Below are 13,920 nucleotides of genomic sequence, written 5' to 3'. Positions count from 1 at the left end.
TAGTCATTAATAAATAGGGAATTCAGGAGAAACTTCTTTACCCAAAGAGTGGTAAGAATGTGGAACACGCTACCACAAGGAGTAGTTGAGGCAAATAGCATAGATACATTTAAGGGGAAGCTACATAAGCACATGAGGGAGAAAAGAATAGAAAAGTATACTGATAGGGGTAGATGAAGTAGGGAGGGAAGAGGCTCGTGTGGAGCATAAATGCTGGCATAGACCAGTTGGGCTGAATGGCCTGTTTCTGTGCTGTAGATTCAATGTCACTCAATTTAGAGTCCAATCGAACCTATGGAGATGTGAAAATGACACTGGTCAAATTCAGGGCATGAGGTCATTACAATTGAACCTGTTCTGTCTTTATTTACATTGTGCCTGTAGTATTAACAATCGTGGCTGAGTATGGTGTGGTGTTAATAATAGGTTCACTGTAACAGGCTGTTACCGACCCAGGGGTGAATTAGACACGCAGTCTCTGGTATCTAAGCCAGCTTAGTTTATTCACTCCCGACGGGTCTTTATTTACTGCATCGAACCAGACAGTATTATCTTAGGTCCTTCTGCTTCACGGTGTAGAAGCATTTTTTCCTCTTATCCCTCTCTCTCATATCCTGTATCTTGTATCTCGTATCCCAATCTCGATTCCAACTTTCTCACTTTTACATATCCACCTCACCAGCGAAGAGCTCAACAGTTTCAGTCCATTGTGGGACTGCGGAAACCATTTCAGTCCACTCTTCAGTAAAGGGCTCCTCTGCTGGATACTCTGGTGAGATAATCTTTTGCGCTTCTTCAGCGCTCTCATTGGGGCCGACTTTCTTCTTTTTCTCTTTCTACTGCTTAACAACCTTGGTTGCTATTATATCTTTGTACTTTTCCTTCTTGAGTTCTTCCTTCAGGTACTCTCTTTGAAATAAACATTTGTAGATGTGGAACTCCGCACTGTCCGCACCAGCACTCAATCCTGTAACATTGCAAACAAATTCTGCTGGTGATCTCTGTTCAACGCATCAAGATGTCCGGTCAGCTTTTCCTCCTGAACACAAGCAGTTTGCTCCAGCAGCTCCTTCTGATCCACCATCTCATGAACTGACGGTCGTGGTGAGCTGACTTTTCTCCTCCTTGTGAAGCGCCCTCTCTTGCTCCAGCAGCTGCAGGTCAGCCACTTGCTGCTCCTTCAACTTCTCACTCAACAGCTGTCTCTGCTGTTTCAAGCTACCCTTATCAGAGGTGCCGCCCGGTCTCCAGAAGCTTCATGTGGAGCTGATTGATCTGGCCCTCTACCTGGACATTCTGCTGCTCTTTCTCTTTTTTCTGTTGCTGTGTCTGTTTGAATTCAGACCAAAGCTGGTGGTACTTGGTTTCCACCTCCAACCACGCTCTCTTCCGATTCTGGTCATTCTCCCTACTCTGACTTAATTCAGTCGGTACTCTTTGCATCAGTGCCTTGGCAACCGGCAGCTTCACCTGAATCTTCTTGCAATCCAGCTCCTTCTCCTGCAGGCTAGTCTTTACACTCTTATGGAAAGACTCGCCATTCAGACTATTCTGCAATTGCTGAAATTCAACTTCTTTCTTGAATCGCATTTCTGACTGTTTCTGATTAAACTTCTTCTTCCCATCCACCAACTGAGCCCACAGGGAGACCACCTGCCACGTCTCCTCCTTGAGCAATTCCTGGGTTTTCTGCAGGTGGAACATGCTCAGGGCATGTTTTCCCCTCGGTCTGCAATTTGAGGACCCAGTCGATGCTGTTTTCCTCCTGACCGCTACGAACGGACTTCCTAGACCTTCCTCTGCGATTATTTCTGGGCTTTCGCATCTCCTCATACCAGTCGGAGGTCTCCTGAAAATTACCAGCAGACTCCCTCTTCAACTCATTGTTCGCCCGTTGCTCCCTATCTTTAGCTCGAAATGTTTCCATATTGGGTTGGTGCCTTCCGTTTCTGTCTTAGAGACAAAATTCCACCCCTGACACCATATATAACAGACTGTTATCGACCCAAGGCCCAGGAGTGAATTAGACGCACAGACTCTGGTATCCAACCCCGAGTTCGTCCAGAGACCCGAGCTCCTCTCCCTACCTGAATCATTACCCAGCCTTTTATTCTCACAGGCTGGCAGTTGTTAAAGGCAATTAAGAGCCACATCCTTTTAAAGTGGTATCCCTATCTCGGATACAACTCTCTCACTCTGTTACATCACATTCACCAGTTTGATCATTTTCATACTCTTTAAAAAAGACTACTGGAATTTAAATCTTAAAAAAACTAAAATAAATAAAACTATTTGATATGCAAAGCAGACAACATCTGAAAGAAAAAGCTAGGTTAGCATTTCAGGTACAATCTTTCATCTGTCCTGATGAAGGTATCACCCAACATGTTGACCTCACTTAAAAACAGAAAATGGTGGAAATACTCAGCAAGTCAGGCAGCATCTGAGGAGAAAGAAACAGAGTTAATGTTTCAGGTCGAAGACCTTTCCTCAGAACTGGAAGAAGTTGAAGATTTAACAGCTTTTAAGCAAGTAGAGAGCCAGGGAAAGGGCGAGGAGGGAGAAAGGGGAGGGGAGGAAAGAACAAAAGGGAAGGTCTCTGATAGGGTGGAGGGCAGGAGTGATTAAATGACAAAAGGGATGATGGTGCAAGGCATGGAAGGTGGTAATAGGACAAGTAAAGAAACAAAAGATGGGTCTAGAGGAGTTGTAACAATCGCGCCAGACAAGTGCCAGGCAATGACCATCTCCGCAAGACAGAGTCTAACTAGCTCCCCATGACATTCAACGGCATTACCATCATAAAATCCCCCAACATCAACGTCCTGGAGGTCACCATTGACCAGAAACTAAACTGGATCAGCCACATAAATACTGTGGCTACTAGAGCAGGTCAGAGGCTGGATATTCTACAGTGAGTGACTCACCTCCTGACTCCTCAAAGCCTTTCCACCATCTACGAGGCTCAACTCAGGAGTGTGATGGAATACTCTCCACTTGCCTGGATGGGGGCAGCTCCAACAACACTCAAGAAGCTTGACCCATCCAGGACAAAGCAACCTGCTTGATTGGCTCCCCATCTACCACCTTAAACATTCACTCCCTCCACCACCGGCGCACCGTGGCTGCAGTGTGTACCATCTGCTAGATGCACTGCAGCAACTCACCAAGGCTTCTTCGACAGCACCTCCCAAACCCACAACCTCTACCACCTAGAAGGACAAGGGCAGCAGGCGCATGGGAACAACACCATCTGCACGTTCCCCACCATCCTGACTTGGAAATATATCGCCGTTCCTTCATCGTCGCTGGGTCAAAATCCTCGAACTCCCTTCCTAACAGCAGTGTGGGAGAACCTTCACCACACGGGCTGCAGCGATTCAAGAAGGCGGCTCACCATCACCTTCTCAAGGACAATTAGGGATGGGCAATAAATGCTGGCCTTGCCAGCGACGCCCACATTCCATGAATAAATTTTAACAAATGGTAACAGCAGAACCATTACCAGCACCTGCTGTCCAAAAAAATGGGGTGGAGATGCTGGTGATGGACTGGGGTTGACAATTGTAAACAATTTTACAACACCAAGTTATAGTCCAGCAATTTTATTTTAAATTCACAGTGAATTTAAAATAAAATTGCTGGACTATAACTTGGTGTTGTAAAATTGTTTACAAAAAAATGGGAACAGTGGTTATGATCTGAAATTACTGAAATCAATGTTAAGTCCAGAAGGTTGTAAAGTGCCTAATCGAAAGATGAGATGCTGTTCCTCGAGCTTCCGATGAGCTGCATAAGCTGAACGCCAACTCTCCAACACCTTCTCCTACCTCCCCCTGGATCATAAACCCACCACCGAATACCAAGCCATCACTGACCTCATCTTCACTGGATATCTTCCCCCCACGGCCTCCAAACTCATAGTCCCACAACCCCTCATAGCCCGCTTCTACCTCCTTCCCAAGATCACAAAAAGGACTGCCCTGGTAGACCCATTCTTTCAGCCTGTTCACGCTCCACGGAACTCATTTCTTCCTGTCTCGACTCTTTTTTCTCCCCTTGTCCAGTCTCTTCTGACCTACATCCATGACTCTTCTGACGCCCTCCGCCACTTTAACAGTTTCCAGTTCCTCGGCCCTAACCGTCTCCTTTTCACCATGGATGTCCAGTCCCTCTACAACTCCATCCCCCACCAAGACAGCCAATGGGCCCTCCACTTCTTATTTGAACAGAGGCCCAACTAGTCCCCATCCACCACCACCCTCCTCCGCCTGGCTGAACTTGTTCTTATGTTGAACAACTCCTCCTTTGACTCCACTCACTTCATCCAAATAAAAGGGGTCGCTATGGGAACCCGTATAGGTCCTAAGTATGCCTGCCTTTTTGTGGGATACTGTAGCACCAGCGTTCTTGCCATTTTTATGAATCATATTTTAAATCCAATAACCCCAAGAAAGAACTGTACTGTTTGGCAAGCTTGTGGGAGTGGCTTAGAGAACAGGATTGACTGGCAGGAGTTTCGAGCCAGGCTAACCTGACTAAGGAGCATTCATATCCAAACGGACATTTCACACTGTCTGGCTGGGTGGAAGGGAACCCAGGCCGATTGATGTCATCACCATTTAACATGATTACTGGGAACAATACCCCGAGAGGTAACTCCGAGACCCTCAGTCTCCTGGTGGAAGGCAGGAGAGAAGCCAATTAAGCAAGCAGGAAATGACAGACACCCAGTAATCAGCTCGCATTGTCTCTCCAGGTGCAAGGCCCGGGAGCGGGAAAACAAAATAGCATTTTTCACAAAGATTTCAAAGGTTATGGGTCACTCCAGGCCACGGTGGGGGTCCAGACTGATCACGAGTCAATACATCGATCAGTATAGGATCTGCTGGGCTCTGCTGTCTGCTCTCTTCTCTGTGTTCCTCGGCATCAATCTATAGCGAGTCTCCCGAGTGGGGCTCTGATCGATTCAACGGAACACCGCCAGAAGCTGAGCGCTGCTCTTCATCCCTCATCAATGGACCTCGACTCAAACTGGAACTTGGATACTGCGTTGGTGGTACGGAACCAGGAGCGAGACGTGCAGTAAGAAGCTGCAACCAAGACCACGGGCAATCGGGGTGAGCATATTGCCTGCGCCCTCACATCCACAAGACCACTTAGCTGTGTGAGGGGGTGATTGTAAGTCCCAACCAAACCTGAGAGGGTTTTGGTGCTGGAGGGTCCTGTGTTAATTTATTTCACGGCGGGGCGGTGTTTCTCTTATTAGGCCATGGTAATTTAGCACGGTAGGGCTTATTGGACAAGCCAGAGTTGTACGGTTTGTACTGTTTACTAGTGTCATAGTTAATCTTATTAAACACAATACTGTTGAGACCGAAAACGTCCAAGTCTGATCTGTCCTTATAATCCCTATCGTTCCAGAACTTATAGTAAGAGGTGTGTTTTTGGTACGCCCGAGAAAACCACATACAATACGTGGAACATTCCTTGTTCCAGTCCTACTCAGGTCCCCTCCCTCACCTCTTTTTCCGGTACATTGATGACAGTATCGGTGCTGCTTCCTGCTCTCACCACAAACTGAAAAATTTCATCAACTTTGCTTCCAATTTCCATCCTTTCCTCATGCTGAAGTGGTCCATTTCTGACTCTTTCCTTCCCTTCCTTGACTTCTTTATCTCCATTTCTGGGTTCAGGCTGTCAAGCAATATCTACTATAAGCCCATTGACTCCCATAGCTACCTTGATTACACTTGCTCCCACCCCGCTTCCTGTAAGTACTCTATTCCCTTCTTGCAGTTTCTCCGTCTCCGTCACATCTGTTCTGACGTTACCACCTTCTACATCAGTGCTTCCGATATGTCTTCCTTTTTCTTCAACCATGGATTCCCCTCCACTATAGTTGACAGAGCCCTCGACCGTGTCCATCCCATTTCCGCACTTCTGCCCTTCCCCTCCCTCCCAGAATCATGATAGGGTCCCCCCTTGTCCTCACCTTCCACCCTGCCAGCCTTGAAGGGATTCGCAAAATTTCACATGTTCCCCCCACCCCGAAGATTTATTGGAGTTATTAAAGAAACCCTGGTGTGACTGTTTTAAAAATCCAGGATCTTTCAAAATGGCTGCGGTCAGACTCATGGCCTAAAAAGCCTGCATCATTTCTCTAACAACTTGGCAGGCTTCGTGTCTCAGACAGGTTTCCTTGCACAATGCAGTTGCATTCAAGCCCTGAGGCAAGCCATCAACATGGCCGGCCTACACATCAAAATTTGAGCAGGAAGTGATCGCAGGACAAAAGGTGAACCATCAAGGTACATTCGGAACAATGGTAAAGCAGTTATGGAACAGATCGATACAGGAACCGGCCATTATGTAAATGGGCCAGAGATGGGGTCCTTTGTCTTACGTTTTCGTGCTTAAATCAAACAATGAAGCAAGCTGATGAGGTATGAAAAAAACCTGTTACCAGGAGGGTATAACTGGGAGCCTCCCAGTATCTCTCGCTCTCTCTTCTCTCTTCGCCTGGTGGCTGTGGTCCTGCTGCTTGCTAGCAACCAAGAAGGAAGGCCATCCAGTAAACCTCGCAACCACATGTCGACGGCAGCAGCAGGGCACAGGGGCCAGGCCTTTTCATCTGTTTCACCGGTGAGCATTAATTTTCTGGCCGCCACAAGACAACCTAGAATAGGTCTAAGGGTGGGGGTTAAAGGGGATATTGCTAAACTTGTGATTTTAGAATTTTCCCTCGATGTGTCCATTTCTTCCACCCCTTAAAGTGTAAGACTGTATTGTATCTATAGCGATTTCTTTATCTTCTGTATAATACTGTTTACCTTGTAGTTTTAGTTTTCTTATTAATAAACATTGGTTTTCCTTGTACCAATCCACTGGTCTGTTCGTCTGTCCTTGTTACCGCCCGACAAGTCCTCAGCTCAGAATCAGGAAGGGGAAAGCGATTCGCAACCGCACAGCGGGCAGGGCAGCTCAGGAAAAACATAACTGGCTGACCTATAATAAGCCCGAGAAACAGTAATAAAACCCCTTACAGCCTCCACATTCAACATATCATCCTCTGCCATTTCTGCCTCCTCCGGCGAGATCCCACCACCAAGCACATCTTCCCCTCCCCTCCCCTTTCAGCATTCCGAAGGGACCGTTCCCTCCACGACACCCTGGTCCACTCTTCAAGTCACCCCAACACAGTTCTGACAAAAAGTCATCGACCTGAAATGTTAACACTGTTTCTTTCTCCACAGATGCTGCCTGACTTGCTGAATATTTCCACCATTTTCTGTTTTTAATTCAGATTTCCAGTTTTCAAAGTATTTTGCTTTTGATGTTGGCCTGACTGCTCAGCTGTGCATTTCCACTGTTTTTTTGTTTTTAGTTCTGATTTCTAGTATTAACTTTTCCTTTTAATTTCCTTAGAAATCCAATTGTTTGAAAGTTACATTTTATGGTATATTCTGAGAAGTTTCTCGTGCCTCAATATAAAGCCTACAAAATTGAATTTCACAATGTTTTGAAAGAATTCCTTTTTAAAAAAACTATGGTGTCCAAAATCACTCTGAAAAATAAAACAGTTGTTCTAAGCTGACAGTTTATCGAGTACTGAAATAATGGGCTCGAATTTAGCAGGCCTGCGGGTTCCCAGCGGGTGGTCCTCCGGGAGCGTCGAAAACGCGAACGGCGAAATTAGTGGGTTGCCCACGCGATCGTAGCAGGCAATCCACTAATAGGATCCAATTACCTGCTCCTCCGGGGTCCACGGCGCTGGCCTGCGCGTCGGGCGGGCTGCGCATGCGCAGTACGATCTGTCAGCTGGAGGCTCTCTAGTTAAAGGGGCAGTCCTCCACTGACAGATGCTGCAACCAATGGGACAAATTGCAGCATGGAGCAGCCCAGGGGGAAGGCTGCTCCCAGTTTAATGATGCCTCACCCCAGGTATCATCAGATGGGGTGAGGAGGAGGGGGAGGACACAGATCTTCCCCCCGGTGGGCGGGAGGAAGCGGCCTGCCTCTGCCACCAAGAAGGCCTGGCTCGAGGTGGCAGAGGGGGTCACCTGCGCCACCAACATATCGCCCACCTGCATACAGTGCAGGAGGCGCTGCAATGACCGCAGTAGGTCAGCCACAGTGAGAACACGAAGTCTTTCCCCTACACTCCGTCTGCCACAACACTGCCCCCACCCCAAATCTCCTTCGGCACCGCCAACACTATTCTGTCACATCACCCTTCATGCCCACTCACACCCCATCCTCATCTTACCTCCACCTACTCACCTCGCCAGTACTCATCCTGCCACTAACACGCGACCCAATCCTCATACAATCTCATGGCTCCATCCCATACTCACCCTCTCGTGCATCTCCCTCACGGCCAGCCTCACTCAACCTGCCACCACCTGTGCTGCAGCCACAGGGCATGCATCACATATGTGCAGTAGGCAGGGTAAGGCAAACGTCTCGTCAGCATGAAGGGGGTGCACAAGGGTGTCTGAGGGTTTGTCATGGGTGTTACCCATATTGAATTTCAGAGCCACAAACAGCACACATTATATTGACACCACCACTGCCATGTCTCCGCGAATCCTGTCCATTGTGTCCAATAATGCCCGCTCCTGGGTATCACTATGAGGACCCACCACTGATGCCACCCATCGTGTTACTGCAGAGTAGGTGCAGGTGTATTTGCAGGGCTCGTCCGCGCAGACAACTGAGAGACATCGGCGGTGTTGCCGGCTGCACCCTGGAAGGATGCGGAGGAGAAGGTGTGGAGGACAGTGGTGACTTTGCCAGCGACAGGTAAGCAGTTGGTGCTGGGGCCAGCCAGGAGCAGCTCGGCATGAAAGAGGCTGCAGATCTCCACGACTACATGTCGAGCGAATCTGCGCCTCCCTGTGCACTGCTGCTGGGAGAGGTCCGGGGAGCTGCGCCTCGGTCTGTGGACCCTGTGGCGAGGGTAGTGCCCTCTGCGACGCATCTCTCTCTGCGGTAGCCCTCCCTCCTGCTGTGCAGGTGGGCGTGCAACCACACCGTGTTGGGGGGATCCACGTCTCTGCGGCGGACGGCGTGGACTGCGAGGCTGCTGGTGGTGGTCATGCTCTTCGTCCTCCGAGGGTGTCCACACACCACCCAACTGGCAGGTGTTGGTCTGAGGGGTTGTGCAGGGTAGGTGTGTGGGTCCTCGGACTGGGGCTGCGGTTTTGTGTCGGTCTGTCCTCTGGCTTGGCCGGGGGGTGGTGGGGGGCAGGGGTTGCCCTATGTGACGCGGTGGCCTCCTGCGTGGGTGAGGGCGCTCCCCCGTGGAGCGCACCTTGGCACCTGCCACAGGCTGCTGGCTGCAACACGCCTGGTTTGAAGGGTCCTGTTTCCCCCAGTGTGGGAAACTGACTGCTTTGAACGTAAAATCCCACACTTCCTCTTTTGACAGCTGCTTCAGCTCATTAACTGACCACAACGAGCAAGTTAAGTGCTCTCAAGTGGAACCCCGCTGGCTTTAATTGCCTGCGGGATTCCCACCAGCGGGGCTTGCGCGCGCAGCCCCGCACGTCAGCGCGGTACCCGGAAGTGGCCGGGATTTCGTCCGATTCCGGTCACGTGATCGGAGATCGGGATTTTCGGGGCCCCCCCGCTGGAAACCCGCAGGTAACCCGACCCTAAAATCGAGCCCAATGTGTCAGTGTCAGAAATGGCATCCTTCAGATGAAACTTTAAAACGAGGCACCCATCATCTTCTTCCTGTTGTTTAGTTGGACATTAAATATCCCATGGCACTATTCAAAGACCAATTCTCCTGGTAGCCAACATTTCTCTCTCAACCAACACCAACAAAAACAGATTAACTTCTCATTAATTTTATTGCTTTTATTCTCTTTCATTAACTATCTCAATAGCTTGTCCAAACCTCAGCATGGTTTCTTTAAAAATGAAGGTGTCATTTTTATTGATCAGAGAAAATTGTTATCTATCTCCAGTGTAATTGTTGTGGTATTTCAAGACGTTTACTGCCCTTTGAAGAGGCAATTAAGAATGATATTTAAAAATGTTTCTTTTCCCCAAAATAACCTTTTTCTTAAAACAGTGTTGTTCAATTGTAAACTTTAAAAATAAAAAAAAAGGCAAGGACTACACTTATTTATAAGATTCACCGATTGCTTCAACTGACAATGCCAATGTCAACAATGTGCCCCACCACAATCAGATAGTAAATTTTTACATACCTTGCATAAATTGTAACACATTTGGATATCTCCATGGAGTCATTGTGATACACAGTTAAACTTATTGAATATTCATAAGGAAAAGTTATGGACCTGCCAAAATGTAACAGAATGCTATAATGTGCAATAGGCCTGGATGGACATAATTGTAAAGTGTCTTTGCTGCACCATTGCTAATTGAGAAGCAAAACTGGAACGGTCAATGGTTTGCTCATATATTTGTAAAAATATATAGATTTATCTGCTTATTTAATTATTGTTTCATTCCAACATAAAACACAAACACATCCGATTTTATTTTTCTGAACGTTATCATTTGCAACTTGATTGTTCATTTCTGTACCTTTTTCCACTGCCCTCCATTTTCTCTCCTCTCCTGAAGTCACAGACTCACATGGAGACCATTCATCCTCTGGTACCTTTCTCAAGTGGCTGGCCTTAGACAGTGTGAGCTCAGACAGTGAGTGTTAACATAATATTCAACTAGGGAGGAGGGAGATGGGGGAGGCTGGAATCACTGGGTAGTAATTGGGACGGTACCACTGATTGACTTTATTCCTTTCCCCCCAAAGTCCAGGGATACAGAGGCCCAATTGTAATAGGATCGAACTTGGAATCATCCTGGTCTGTAACTTCAGTTTCACACTAGGCATACACTTATCAACTGAACTTTTGGATAAGCTTCCTTTATATGTTCCCATTCCAATTTATATTTGTAACTTTTTAAAAGGAATATTCTTTTCTATTCTGCTATAAAAAGAAATGCGCACATACACACACATTATCTAATGGGATGCAAGTTAGCTGTAGATAAGTGATTCATTTACATTCCCTTCTAGCTCCTCTGGCACACTCCCCATAAGAAAATGAGAAGGTGTTTAATATGAGTGAGAAACCAGAATGTAATGCTAACAGTGGTGAATCTCTGAAAAACAAGATCATGGCACCAAAAACCTATGACAATGTCACTGAGTCCCTATAACTTATACATAGACACTCACACAGGTGTACTATATTAGAATACATATTTAAGGGTTAGCTTGGCTCTGTTGGAAGTACTCTCACCTTTGAATCAGAAGATTGCGATTGAAGCCCCACTACAGACTTGAGCACATAATCTAGGCTGATACTTCAGTACAGTTCTGAGGGAGTGCTGCATTGTTGCAAGTGCCATCATTTGGATAAGTCATCAAACTGAGGCCCTGTCTATCTACATAGATGAACATCCCATGGTACTATCTGAAGGAGAGCAGGAAGATTTCCCAGTGTCCTGGGCAATATTCCTCCTCCCTCCACCACCACCACCATTAAAAACTGGTCATTCAAACATTCGATGTAGGACCTTGCTGTACGCAAATTGACTGCCATATTTGCTACATGGCAACAATGAATGTCATTCAAAAGGTAAAGTGCTTTGGGATGTTCTGAGGAGATGGTAAAGCGCTGTATAAATACAAGTTCTTTTTTAAGGCAACGTAAAAAGGTTGAAAATGCTCCGGTCATTAATTGATTTCATGCTTTCTACTTGTATGGAGTTATTTCCTAAAAGTGGAAAAAAATTCAGCCTTCAAGTTTTTAGATTACAATAAAAAGAATTTATAAAATTTCCAATTATAGAGTCTCAATATTGCAGTGCTCTACTCAAAAATCTGATGATGTAGAATTGCTGATGCTTGGGAGAGTGTTAAGGAAATGAGTCAATCAAGGAAATAATGTTGTAAACCGCAGAAGTGCAGCTCAAATATCCCGTGGAAATCATCTGAAGTCTGACATTAAATTGGACCGTTTTTCTCATGTTCATTTATTGCTTTATATAAAATGTATTCTATGTCAATACAATACAAGCATTGCTGCCAGTGAAATGTAGTGCCGCAATGTCATTGATCGATGGTTTTTCTGATGTCATCACTACAGAATAATGCTGCCACAGGACACACAGAAGAGCATTCTACAAAAAGCACAATTCCAAATATCCTTTGTATTTCCTGAAGAGAACTTTCCACAAGTCAGGAGGAAGATTGACTCTAACATGTTTAATCCTGAAAATGTAATTAACTCTTTGTTCACTATTGCTCCATCAATTGAGACATCAATTGCTCCAGTCAAAACTGTCACAACATAGAAAGAAAGCTTCAAATTCACACAAAGAGAAACATTTTATAAATTCTAAATAAATGGCCCAGCAGGAGCTTTCGCACCGTAATACTGAACACTAAACCATCTTCATAACAGCCTGCAATTAAAAATTTGCAGCTATTTCAAAGTTAAATTGTTACAAATTATTTAGTCTTGTGCATTCTTAAATCATCAAAAAATCATCCCTACAGTCACAATTTTTGCTTTTTGCACATCATATTCTCTTGGATTAATCACTGGATAGTCCATTAAGTAGACATTGCATTCCCTAGGATCCCATTTGTACCTTTTACTTCCCAATATCTAGTTAAATGATAGCATGACCTGGGGATCATAACAGAGAACCTGCCTCCATATACCAGCTACTGAAATATTGTAAGTGACTCCATGTGTATTCTTCTCTCTTTACAGAATATGGACTGAAAATCACTCTCGAGGTGCGGCACGACCTCAAACCAACAACTTGTTTATTTTACATAAATACATGAATGAAAAGCTGCAGTTTTCATAGTGAGGACATTCAATTTCCTACACTCTTTGATTATGGAAAATAATAAAGATACAATTTTCTAACTCTATAAATGTAGGTTCACATCTCTAGTCAAGTGATTTGAAGCTAGCTGATTCAGTCTTCTTTTAAAAAACACAGTTCACTCTGTCTGGGAAGGAGTGAGAGAGAGACCCCCTCTCTCTCTGCCACCAGCCGTAAGCCTATGAAATGGGGTGGTGGGGGGATGGGGGGGGGGTTTCAGGCAAGTTCTGCCCACAGCTTTGATATTTTGCCTATGCTTTGATGTTTCAGCAGGAGGTTCCCATGGGGGTAATTTTAACCCCCAAGAACGGGTGGGTTGGGGGCGGTGGGAGGTCAAAGTACCAGCTTTTTGGAATGGGACCGCGTCCCACCTCCAAGGCGTTTGGATGTGCGTGTGTAACAGAAACCCAGAAGTCCCATTGCCACTTAAAGCCGGCGGGCTGATATTTACAGGGCCAATTCAGGTAGTTGAAACACTTTAGCTACTTAGCCTTTTGTGGATTCTGCAACAGAAACTAATTTATCTTCTCCTGAACGTGTCTCCCGTGGCTTCTGAAACACGCCATTGAAACGGAGGCCAGTTGCAGCCGAAGCTCATTTGGCCCTTTAAAGCTGTGATAGACACATCGCAATAAAAGGTGAGGTTTTGCAGCTGGGCATTCAGTTCTCACAAACAAATGTTTGGCTGGGAGTTCTGTGTGTTTAGACTGAGATTTCTTTGTTAAGACTGAGAATTCTTGTGATCACACAAATTTACCTACATTTTGGAGCTCCTCAAACTGACAAGATCAGGATGGGGTCACAATGGATGTATTTCACAGGAGATCTGAGGAGGAAGCAGATCACCATCCGTGGCAGGTATGTTGTGCAGTTCTGGGATCTGCAGGTGCCCAAGACAGAGGTGCACAACAAGAACCTGGAGAAGAGCAGAGAGGGGAACAACGGAGGGGCCAAGGTTGCAGGAGGCACTACCCATGAGAGAGGATCTACAGGCAGAGACTGAGCATCCTGGACCTCTCTGAGGATCAG

The sequence above is a fragment of the Heptranchias perlo genome, chromosome 12 (genome assembly GCF_035084215.1).
Source record: "Heptranchias perlo isolate sHepPer1 chromosome 12, sHepPer1.hap1, whole genome shotgun sequence".
Classification (NCBI taxonomy): domain Eukaryota; kingdom Metazoa; phylum Chordata; class Chondrichthyes; order Hexanchiformes; family Hexanchidae; genus Heptranchias; species Heptranchias perlo.
This window is presented reverse-complemented; position numbering follows the sequence as displayed.